Source organism: Bipolaris maydis (assembly GCF_028858645.1).
Source record: "Bipolaris maydis strain C4 unplaced genomic scaffold PSV08scaffold_18, whole genome shotgun sequence".
Classification (NCBI taxonomy): Eukaryota; Fungi; Ascomycota; class Dothideomycetes; order Pleosporales; family Pleosporaceae; genus Bipolaris; species Bipolaris maydis.
This window is the reverse complement of record NW_027093874.1, coordinates 732064-742963: the sequence shown is the minus strand read 5'-3', so window position 1 is coordinate 742963 and position 10900 is coordinate 732064.

Below are 10900 nucleotides of genomic sequence, written 5' to 3'. Positions count from 1 at the left end.
TAAAATAACTAGTTATTATTAATTACTATATATATAAGTTCTTCTTTAAAGGCCTAAATAGAGTACTACTAAACTAAGCTATTTAAAGCTTAGAGTTAATACTAAAGTAGTATAATTAGTAAAAAAGAGTCTGATTTATATAATAGAGATATTATAGATTAATAAGTTTAGGTTTAAAGATAGTTATAAAAATAAGTAGTACTAATATTATCTTACGTTAGATACTAAAGGACTAGACTATAGTTAAAGTAGAAAATAATTAAGTCTCTACTAAGTATAACTACTATCTTACTAAAACTATTTTAAATTTAGCTAGTATAATAAGTAGATCTCTACTATAGCTAATTACTTAGTAAAGACTTAGCCTAAGCTATTTCTCTCTACTAGTCTTCTTATACTAAGATAATCTCTTTCTTTTAGTTACTTAGTCTCTTAGTAAAGACTAAATACTTTAGAAGTATTATTATTATATAGCTACTACTTTTAACTATTTAAAATATAGTTCTCCAAAATAGCTTAATAATCTTAAAGATACTAAGTTATTATTTAGCTATTATAATATATATAGAAATTATAAAATATAATAAAGATTTATATAAGTCTAAAATATAAAAAAATATAGAATTTATTAAGAATAAAGTATTCTTATTTTATTAATATTTAGTAACTTAAGATATTTATAATTAATAGAAAGAGTAGTAAAGAACTAGATACTTGAAAAATTAAGTTAATATTATTAGATAGAGTAGTTTAAAGTTTTATTATAATAAGATTAGATTAGTATACTAATTAGATTATAAAATAGACTAGATAGGCCTTCTACGTAATAATTAGCTATAATAAGAACTTAATAAACTACTAATCTTTTATTAGCTAGTTACACTATAGCTTATACCTTATTATTATTAATAAATCTCTTAATTTAGACTTAAGGTTATCTTAATCCTAAAACCTTTTATTATTATTATTCTTACTACCTTCTCTATTAAGTTCTTAAGCTTTAGTAGCTTTCTACTACTTATTAGTAATATAATTACTAGTATTATTAATATCTTTATCTTTATTATCTACTTTCTTCTCATACTTATTACTATTATAGCCCTTAATATAGAGCTTATTATTATTTAGTATTATATTTAAGTTAAATTAGGTATAGATTAGTATAGGCTCGCGTTTCTTAGCGCTATTAGTAATAAAATATAATAATTATCTATTATAACTTACTCTTATTTAAAATTAATAATAAGAGCTAGCTTATTTAAAGATAGACCGTTAATAAAATTATACTACTTATTCTTCTCTTATTTATTTTTAAATAAGTTATTTTTAAGCTTTTTTAACCTACTTTAGTATTTATTATAAAGAAGCTTCTCTAAAATACTACTTAATAAGAATAGGTAAGTAAAAGAATAAAACTAAAATAGTTTAGTTAAAGAGCTCTTACTAGCCTTATAAGCGTAGCTAAGGATATCTTTATACTATCTTTTATTAATTTTATTTTTAATTTTAGACTACTTCTTATAGGCTACTTAAAGAGTTTACTTAAGCTACTTAGCTAAGTATTATTAGTATAAGCTTATAATAAATTCTTATAATAACTAACTACTATACTTATTACTAAAGTGCTATTAAAAAAGAAACTCTTTTTTATTAACTAAATACTAAGCTTTAGCTATCTTTAAGAGCTTATTATAGTCTTTAAACGCGTTAACTTTTTTATATAAATAGTATTTTATACTATAGTTTAAATTCTTAGCTTTCTTAAGAGCTATCTTCTCTTAAGTTCTTATAGTAGTATAATCTCTTTATATATTAGCGCGTAAACTACTACTTAGCTAGCCCTTATATAGAGCGCTAAAACTAGTAAAGTATTCTTTTTATAAGCTACTAGAGCTATAATCTATAATAATATTATTAATCTTATCTTACTTATAGTTAAAACTCTATACTAGTTAGTAGCTATTATAATAGTAAAATATAGTAAATACTTTAGTAAGAACCTCTTACTCTTCTTATATAAAGCTATTAGGTAGTTTAATAGAGTAGAGTATAACTAATCCTTCTAAGATATTTTTATTCTTAAGCTCTACTTTAATCTACTCTATAGCTTACTATAATAATAGTATATAAGAAGTATTTAAAACTAGTAGTGTAAATAAGTAGAGTAAGTTAAATTAGAATATTTTAAGAAATTTTTCTATACTTAGTAGATACTAGTATAATTAGTAGCGCCTAGCTAGCGTATTAGCTTATATTCTTATTTTTAGTCTTAAAAAAAGTCTAAAATTTATAATTTTAGTATTAGCTAATAGCGCTTATTAAGAGCTATCTTAAAGTAGATTATTATAGCTTTTTATTATAGCTTTATTATAGTAGGCTAGAAGTATAATTAGAGAAATCTCTATAGTATACTTTAAATCTTAGACTCTACTAAGTTACTAGTACTAAAGCTAGCGTAGAAACTTAAAGTTAAGTTTAAGTATTATTCTATTAAGGGGCTATAAAAGTAACTAGTACTATTTAAATTAGTAAATTAAGTAGTATCTAACTATAGAGTATTATAGTTATTTACTATAATTTAAGATAGTTTTTAAAGTATTTAGTAGTAGAGTCTTATAGAACTCTAATTTTCTTTATACTATAGCTTAGAGCTTAGATCTTTTTACTCTATATAAATAACCTAACTAACTACCTATCTATCTAATTAATAACTTAGCTTACTACTACTACTCTACTTTATTATATTCTATTATAGCGCGTACTAAAAAATAAGCTTATTATAAACTTATAAAAGGTACTATAAGAAAGATAATACTAAGCTAAAAAAAAACTATTAGTAAAGCTATAAAAGAACCTATATATAAGAAGTAATACTAGAAACCTAGTAATAAGTTAATATAATATCTTATTATAGTACTTAACTAATAGATAGTAGCTATTATACTATATAAAATTAAAAAGTAGTAGACTATAGGCGACTTATTACTACTAAAGCTATTATTTTTACGCCTTATATAAGAGGTTACTAATAATATTAAAAAGAGACTATATTTTTAATAGTAAACTCTTAATTCTCTCTAAGAAATATATAATATATTTTTTATTAGTTACTTTAAAAGTATTTATTATAAATATTTATTATATTATTATAAGATCTAACCTTAATAGACTATAATCTAAATACTATTTATACTAAGAGGGTTACTATTTAAATAAAAGACACTAATCTTACTAAGTACTATTTAAAGAAGTATACTAGTAATAGAGTTAAATAGTAATATATTAGCTATAAGGTAGTTAGTAACTATAGAGTAGTTAGTAACTTAAATAGCTTTAATAATAATATATAGACTCTACTTTATAATAAGTATCTATAATAAATAACTCTACTACTCTTAGTAATTTAATATTAACCTAACTTAAATCTTAGTAAAATAATTAAGTAGAGATTATAGTTAGGTTACTAAGAGTTTAAGCTAGGTTATAGTTAGGTTACTAAAAGGTTAAGTTAGGTTATAGTAAGGTTACTAAGAGTTTAAGTTAAGGTTAGGTTAGAGTTATAATTATATAAGATCTAACCTAATCTTAATCTAAACTCTTAGTAACTTAACTATAACTTAACTTCTACCTATTTACTAGTTTAGTTAAGTCCACTACTATAGCTAATAAGCTTTATATTAGTATTTTATAAAGTTTATCTAGCGAGATAGTAGAGTAGTATACTTAAATAGAAAGGTAATAAAAGGTTAAATAACTTAATCTATATTACTATAGATTAATAAGTAATAATCTTATTAAGTAAAGATACTAGTGTTATAAACCTAAGGAAGGGACAGCTAGAAGATAAAGAAAGAATAAAAAAAGAAGCCTATATTAAGGCCTTATAAAGTAATAGGAATATATAGACTAATAACGTATAAGTACTCTACGTTCTATAGTCTTAGTAGAATACTACTATAAGATAAGTTATATATATCCTATAGATCCTATAATACCCTATAAAGTACTACGTATAAGATAATATAATATATATAAGATAATATAAGATATAGGATATTCCCTTAGTATATAGTATAGGTATTAAGCCTTTATAGCTTAATATATTTAACTTAAGTTTTAAGTATAAGTATAATATAGAGAGTTATTCTACATATACGTTATATCTAATATTATACTCTACTACTTTATCTATAAAAACTAACTAATAAGAAGCTTAATACTAGAAGTCTTATATTACTTCTACTTAAGCTATACTCTTAATACTTTAAATACTCTTATAATAAGTAATATTATAATAAATACTCTAGCTACTTCCTAGACTAAAGGAACTATAGCTAACACCTATAAGCTTAACCTTTACTATAGCGACTATAATAAACTTAAAGTCTAGCTCCTCTAAATTAACTAATACTTCTACTTAGCTAGTAATAAGATTAATAAAAAAGATAAAGTCGTCTTAGCTACTAGTTACTACTAAAATAATATAGAGAAATAGTTTAACTCTATTATTAAATAATATATAGACGACTCTATTAATAATAATAAGAATACTAACCTAGTTAAAGACTAGGATACTTTTAAAACTAAGATATAATAAAACTTTTTACCTTTTAAAGAATTTCTCATTATAGAATAAAAGATTTAGACTCTATACTAGACTAGGTCTCTTACTAATTATATAACTTAATTCTAGTAGTATATAATAAATATTAAATAGGATAATAACGCTCTTATATATATATACTAATAAGGCCTTAAGCTAATAGTGCGTAGAGAACTTATAAGAAGTAGAGTTAACGTTACTACTCTTAATAAACTTATAGTAGAAGCTATTTAACTTAATAATAAGCTATATAAGCTTATATTAGAAGAATAACTATTTAACTAAAAAACGCGCAACTACAATAATAGGAATAATTAGCCTTAATAATAATAATACTAATATTTATAGCCTAACTAAAAATAATAGAAGAGCTATTAGCCTAGAATATCTAGTATATATATAACTAATAGATATAAACCTATACACCTTAATAATATTAATTAAGGAAAGGGACCTAGTAAGCCTTACTATAAGAAGGATAAGAATAATAAGAAAAAGATTAACTACTATATATATAGTAAGAAAGGCTATATAGTATGTAACTATTAAAGTAAGAATAAAGTTAAATAATAGCTTAACGTCCTATACTATAAGTTAGAGCTAGATAATAATAAATTATAGAACGTTATTACTTAACTAGAGATTAAATATTACCTAGATAATATAGAAGTTATTAGTAGATTAAATAACCTAACTCTAACTATATCTAAGAATATATCTAAAGCTAAATTAGTTAGTAATAAAGAATATAAGACGCTAAATAAGAAAGAATAACCTCTTATATCTAAATATAAGAAGATAGTATAATTCTAAGAAGAAAATAGACTATTAACGCCTTATATAAAGAAGTAAAATAGTATAATACTAAACTTACCTAAGACTTAACTAAGAGACAACCTAGTAGAAGTAGATAAATAGATTAATATACTATCTATACTACTTAGATAACCTAATAAGGCCTATAATAATAATAAGATACTACTTAATAAATATAATACGCTATAGCACCTATAAGTAAATATTAACTACTATAAGATTAAGACTATCTAATAATTACTAACGTACGCGTATATTATAGCTAATATTAAGAAGTTAAAATAAGAACTTACGTTCTAAGAGGTAATATAAGTATAGAAGACGTAAAGATAAAATAACTCCTATAAACCTATATAGTACTAGTATAATATAAGGAATAAGAACTATATAAGTATATTATAGACTATATATATATATAACTACTATCTAACTTACTACTTAGATAAGAGAGAAGCTAGATAGAGCCTATAGCACGTAAAAGGTATACTTAAGTATAAATAGCTATAGTATAAATATAAGAATAATAGCTACCTAAAACACCTATAAAATAAGTAAGAAAAAATATACTTTCTAAGATAAGAAGACCCCTAAAATATTATATAAATATAAATAGTATATAAAGTATAGTACTTAGACAGCCCCTTAATAAAATATAGAGAAGACTAATAGTATATATACTTTAGTAGCGAATATAAGAAGTATATAGTAGTAAAAGACTACTATAGATATTAATAAAAAGAGTCTTTTTTAGACTAATAATAGAGTAATAAGGCCCCTCTAAAAAAATTAATGTACTAGAACCTCTAAAATTAATAAAGCTTAAAATAAAGCTTAATAGAATATAAATATAGGTACTAGTAGATTTAGGATTATAAGTAAACTATATTTTAGCGTATATAGTAGCCTAAGCTAGACTTAAGGTATAATAAAAATAATAGCCTTACTTACTATACGTAGCTAATAGTAAGCTAATACTAAAAAAAAACGAGATTATATATAAGGTTAGAAAAGTAACACTTAGTATTTAGAAGTATATAGAGGAGATTAACCTAAGTATTATTAGACTAGCTACTTATAATATTATTTTAAGACTTCTATAGCTTAGGAAATATAATCTATAGATTAACTAAAAGTTAAAAGTATTTTAATTTAAGTACTATAGAAAGAACGTAACTATAAACTAGTCTACGTATTAATAAAGTTTAATAGTAGATAAAAGTAATATTACTAAGTAGTATAATAACGCTAAAAAGAAAGCGTACTTAAAAGGTAGTTCTTAGAATAGAAAGCTATACTCTATAGATACTAAAACTAAGCTAATAGATTATAAAGTAAGAGGAAAGAAGAATAGTATAACTCTAAAGTTCCTTAAATAGTATAAGGAATATAAACATCTATTTTAGAAAGTAGTAGATAAAATAGCATTACTAAAGTATAAACTTTAGGACTATAAGATAGTCTTATAGGAAAGAAAGATACTAACTTTTAGGCCTATATATTAACTATTAGAAAGAGAGCTTAAGATACTAAGAGAGTATATTAATAAGAGTCTAGCTAAAGGATATATACAACTATTAAAGTTACTAGTAGGATATCTAATTATATTTATACTAAAGAAAGATAGTATAGATTAACTATATATTAATTATTAGTAACTTAATAATATTATAGTAAAAAATTAATACCTACTACTAAATATTATAGAGCTTAGAGATTAGTTATCTTATATAAAGATCTTTACAGCGCTAGATCTCTAAGATAAATACTACCTTATTAGAATAAAGAAAAGTAAAGAATAGAAAATAGTATTTAAAACTTAATATATATATTATAAGTATTTAGTTATACTATTTAGGCTTATAAACGCTCTAATAACGTTCTAAGAACTTATTAATAATGTACTTAGGCTATACCTAGATATATTTATTATTATCTACTTAGATAATATCCTTATCTATTTAAAAGATAAGAAGGATTATATAAGATATATAAAGATAGTACTTAAGGCTTTAAGTAAATATAGCGTTAGACTTAAGCTAAAGAAGTATAAATTCTATAAAACTAAGATTAACTTCTTAGGCTATATAGTAGAAGTTAATAAAGTATAAATAAGTAAAGAGAAGATTTAAGTTATTAAAGACTAGCTAATACTAACTATAGTTATAGAGATCTAATTATTTTTAGAATTTATAAACTTTAACTAGTAATTTATCTAGAACTTCTTAAAGATTGTAATACTAATAATATAACTTACGTATAAAGATACGCTATTTATATAAAGTAAGAAAGTAAATAAAGCCTTTAATAAGCTTAAGATAGTATATATTATACTACTATACTTTAAGATATTTACTCTAGGCGTACTAATAAAGATTAAAATAGATATATTAGACCTAGCCCTAGAAGGCTATACTAGTATATTTATTAATAATAAATAGCACCTAGTAGTATACTATTTAAGAAAGTTCTTAAGACTAAAAGAATAATATAACGTATATAATAAAGAACTACTAGCTATTATAGTATATTTATAGTACTAGAGAGTATATATAAAAAGCTACTTAGAACTTATAATCTATATAGATTATAAGAACCTAGTATACTTTATAATAATAAAGGTACTTAACTAAAGATAGACTAGATAGGCTAAACTACTAAGATAATATAAGTTTAAGATTATCTATATACTAGAAAAAGAAAATAAAAGAGCTAACGCTCTTAGCTAATAATATAATATTATAAAAACTAAGATAATAATTAATAGACTTATACTTAGAACTAATAAAAACAGAATACTAGAATATATATATAAACTTAATATTATTATAAAGATTAGAAATAATATACCTAAAAAAGTATAGTAAACTATTATTAAAGAATATTATAATAATCCTATATATAGACATCTAGGAATTACTAGAATAATAGAACTTATTTAATATAACTACTAGTTTAAGAGTATAAAAAATAAGGTTATAGTATATATTACTAAATACGTAGAATACTAAAGAAATAAGTATAGTATATATATACTATATAGAGAGATATAAGCTTTAGAACTACTATAAGAACTATAGATAGATATCTCTATAGATTTTATTATAGAATTACTAGCTTTAAAGAATTTAATAACTAAGGTTACTTATAACGTAATACTTTTTATAGTAGATTACTTTATAAAGTAAGTAGAATATATACTATTTAGGAATAACTATATAGTAGTAGACTTAGTATATATTATCTATAACTAAATTATTTAAAATTATAAAATAATAAAAATAATTATTAGTAATAGAGATAAACTATTTATATCTAACTTTTAAATAACGCTACTTATAGTAATTAGAACTAAGAGAAAGCTATTAATAGCTTACTACCTATAAACTAATAGATAGATAAAATAAATAAATTAAATAATAAAGATATATCTTAAGATCTACGCTAATTATTAGTAAGATAATTAGGTATAACTACTATCTATAGTATAGATAGTATATAATAATAAAATATTAAAAGTAATAAGTAAAATACTATTTTTTACTAACTATAGATAATATCTAATTCTCTTTACTAGAATATATCTAAGTTTAAAAATAGAAGTAGCTATTATAATAACTAAATAACTTAAGAAAATCTATAAAGAACTATAAGAGTTACTTAAATAGGCTTAACGCTAAAGTATTTTCTATTAGAATAAGAAAAGAAAAATAGTACCTTAGCTAAAAAAGAGAGATAGAGTATATCTACTTATAAAGAACTTTTATACTTAACGTCTAAGTAAGAGACTAGACTATATTAAAGTTAGACTATTTTTAATTTTAAAGTAAAATAGACTAGTTACTTATATACTTAACTTACTAGCTAATATAAAGATATACTTATAATTCTATATATAACTATTAAAACTAGTAAACCCTAAAATACTACTATAGAAAATATTCTATTATAAACTTAAAGAAGAAGATAAATTTAAAGTTAAAAGAATTATCTTATACTAAATAAAAAGAAATAAAACTAAATACTTAGTTAAATAGTTAAGATACCTAGATAGTAAAAATATATAAGAACTAGAGACTAACTTTATAAACTACTACTAGCGCTTAATATAGTATTACTAACTATCTCTATAAACTCTAGATTACTCTCTAAGAAAGTAAGTATAAAGACACTCTAATCTAAGGTAGAAGTACCTAGTATTAGGCTACTCTCTAAAGTAGATACCTCTTAATTTACCTACTCTATAGCCTCTAACGCCTTAATATTCTTAATATATTTTCCTCACTTATTAACCTACTATTATTTATAATATTTTAGAATTTTCCTTTATTTATAAAGATAATCTTTCTTTATACGCGCTACTATTAGCGCCTCTAAAGCTATAAACTCTGCTATATTAATTTTAGCCTCTTATTATTTAAGACGTGCTAACTTTTAATCTAACTTTTTAAAATTTAGAACTAGAACCTCTACTAGAATATATAACTTTATACTATTCTAATAATAATTCCTATACTCCTTCTTTAATAATAATATTTAACACTCTAGACTCTACTTTGTATAATATTAATAAGAAACTATTATAAGCTCCCTAGTATAGTTAATTTAATTACTAATAGAATAATAATATATAGTACTTCTAGAGACTATAATAAGTTAGCTTATAAGAATATAAAGTTAGAAAGGAGAGAATAGTATTATAAACTTAAGGAAGAGACAGCTAGAAGATAAAGAAAGAATAAAGAAAGAAGCCTATATTAAGGCCTTATAAAGTAATAGGAATATATAGACTAATAATATATAAGCGCCTTATATTTTATAGTCTTAGTAGAACGCTATTATAAGATAAGTTATATATATCCTATAGATCCTATAATATTCTATAAAGTACTACGTATAAGATAATATAATATATATAGGATAATATAAGATATAAGATATTCCCTTAGTATATAGTATAGGTATTAAGCCCTTATAGCTTAATATATTTAACTTAAGTTTTAAGTATAAGTATAATATAGAGAGTTATTCTACTTATATATTACGTCTAATATTGCACTCTACTACTTTATCTATAAAAACTAACTAATAAGAAGCTTAACACTAGAAGTCTTATATTACTTCTACTTAAGCTATACTCTTAACAACTAGTAAGAAAGTATAATTTAAGTTAACTATAATAAGAGTAAATAATAAAATCTATCTATTCTTATATTCTTATTACTTCTATTCTAGTACTCTCTATTCTCTCTTAGAAGTATATTACTATAGAAGTAGTAGAAGTATAATTCTTCTAAGGCCCTCTATACTCTCTTTCTTAGTAAGAGTAAAGCTCTTAGTAGAAGTACTTATATTATATAACCTCTAGCTCTATAATATCTATTACCTTTTAATATAAACGTAGTTAGCCTTTAACTTTATTATCTCGCGTTAAAAAGAGAATCCTTCTTATTACTTATAATAACTAGTTAAATTAAAGAAAAA